At 47.1% G+C, this 2506-nt stretch overlaps 1 pseudogene; it reads left to right on the plus strand.

Annotated features, from left to right (window-relative positions):
- Positions 1-435: 435 nt before the first annotated feature.
- LOC114628995 lies at positions 436-1266 on the plus strand (annotated as a pseudogene).
- The last annotated feature ends 1240 nt before the right edge of the window (positions 1267-2506 follow it).

Genomic DNA, 2506 nt, shown 5'->3' on the forward strand with positions numbered 1-2506 from the left:
CATACACCTGTGGAACAGCTTCGGAGGAGAACTGGTTCAGTTTTGGGGGGGAGGAAGGGAGGCAGGTATTTTTGCCCCTGGGGAGGTGGCCAGCGTGTCTGGGGCAAGGTTTGTGTGGCTGTGTACCATTGGCCAGGGCAGGGGCGTTGGAAGATGCCTCAGCTGCATACTCAGGGGTTAGCGGCTCTGATGGGGAAACAAGCCAACAAGGCCTGGTAACTGTCAGAGTAGTAATTCTTACTAGGGTTGATGGTGAGAGGGGGAGGGAGCCAGAGCCTGCCTTTCTTATAGGAGGTATCCAGGGATGAAGCTCTCCTCAGCTCTTCCCGTTTATTCTAAGGTCCCACAAGGGGCCCATTCGCTGCGCTCCCAGCCTCCTCGCAGCAACCTCCCACCTTAGCTGCCACTGCTCCCACTGTCACCACCTCTGAGAACATGGCTGTGCCCCCCACATACACTGATCTTGGCAAGTCTGCCAGGGATGTCTTCACCAAGGGCTACAGCTTTGGCTTAATAAAACTTGATTTGAAAACAAAGTCCGAGAATGGATTGGAATTTACCAGCTCAGGTTCTGCCAACACAGAAACCACCAAAGTGAATGGCAGTCTGGAAACCAAGTACAGATGGACTGAGGATGTGCTAACATTTACAGAGAAGTGGAACAGACAACACCCTGGGCCCTGAGATCACCGTGGAAGACCAGCTTGCTCATGGACTGAAGCTGATCTTTGATTCATCTTTCTCACCGAACACTGGGGGGGAAAATGCTAAAATCAAGACAGGGTACAAGAGAGCATATCAACCTGGGCTGTGACATGGACTTTGACGTTGCTGGACCTTCAATCCGGGGTGCTCTGGTTCTTGGCTATGAGGGTTGGCTGGCTGGCTACCAGATGAATTTTGAGACCTCAAAGTCCCGAGTGACCCAGAGCAACTTCACAGTTGGCTACAAGACAGACGAATTCCAGCTTCATACTAACGTGACTGAGTTTGGTGGCTCCACTTACCAGAAGGTGAACAAGAAGTTGGAGACTGCTGTCAGTCTCGCCTGGACTGCAGGAAACAGTAACACTCACTCTGGAATAGCAGCCAAGTATCAGCTGATGCCTGCTTTTCGGCCAAAGTGAATAACTCCAGCCTGATTGGCTTGGGGTACACACAGACTCTAAAACCAGGTATCAAACTGATGCTGTCAGCCCTGCTGATGGCAAGAACGTCAACAAGGCCGGCCACAAGCTTGGTTTAGGACTGGAATTTCAAGCATAGATGAATATTGTACAATCGTTTCATTTTAAACTATTTTGTAGCATAGCTACCTTCAGAATTTAGTGTACCTTTTAGTGTTGTATGTTGAGGATGCGAGAGTTGATAAAGACCACGTTAGATCTCCAGGCTAAGGATGATGAGGCTTTAAGGTGTTTACTGTTTCAGGTACAGCAGAAACCCATTCCAGAAAGGGTTGTTTTTAGCTGTAGACATGGGTTGGAGAGGAACCCCTCTAGAGATGCCAGGCTGCAAGTGGAAGGTGTGAACATATGGGTCCTTTGTAAATCTGTACCCAGTCCCCAGATGAAATTGTGACTTCCCGAGCATTGAACCCTGGTGTCCCGATCGTATCTGTTCAGAAGTGTGTACACACCTGCCACCTGCGTGAAAGGGACTTTTTTTTTTTTTTAGACAGATTGTCATGCCCTGTTCCCACCCTAGCCCATCAGTTACCTGTTTTACACCAAAAGTAGTCTTTAGGATGTGGTTAGCTCTGTCTTTTGTGCCATTTTAGGGTGGAGAGTGTGGGCCTGATGGAGCCAGTCATTCGGGACTTAATTCTTCCATGTGTTGTGGTGTGGTTTTCTTTCTTTCTTCTATTTTTTTAAATTCCTTTTTTTTTTTTTTTTTTTTTTTTTTTTTGCCATTGCACCAGAGTATAAAATAGCTTCCAGGTTCTCCGGCTCTGAGCTGGGTGGGTGACTGTGGTCACACCCTTACACTAGGGATCTCAGCTGACTCCTCTTGTACCCTCACCACTATTTTCCAGCAGTTTAATGGGTACATTATAGAGTCTTCCATTTTGTGTGGAATTAGCTCCTCCCCTTCAAATGCTGTAATTAACATCACTTAAAATAAAACTTGAATAAAATACTGAAACCAAAAAAAAAAAAAAAAAAAAAAAGTCCCACAAGGGGCCAGATAGATGGCTCAGCAGTCCAGATTCCCAAGATTCCCAGCACTCACATTGGGAGGCTCGCTACTACCTGTAACTCCAGCTCCAAGTGATCTAGCACCGTCTGCTGGCCTCTGTGGGCACTGCACTGCATTCATGTACACAGAAACATGCACGAAGAGTAACAACCTTTAAAAGGTATCACATAGTTTTACATCGGGTTTATGCTATTCTTCACTATCCTTTTAAATCCACGAGGTAACCGAGCTGCTAAGGAGCCATGCTCGGCCTCATGGTTACCTGGTCTCAGAAGTGTCATTGCTGCTTGACTTTTCCCGTCTTCAA

The sequence above is a fragment of the Grammomys surdaster genome, unplaced genomic scaffold (assembly GCF_004785775.1).
Source record: "Grammomys surdaster isolate TR1022 unplaced genomic scaffold, NIH_TR_1.0 275, whole genome shotgun sequence".
Classification (NCBI taxonomy): domain Eukaryota; kingdom Metazoa; phylum Chordata; class Mammalia; order Rodentia; family Muridae; genus Grammomys; species Grammomys surdaster.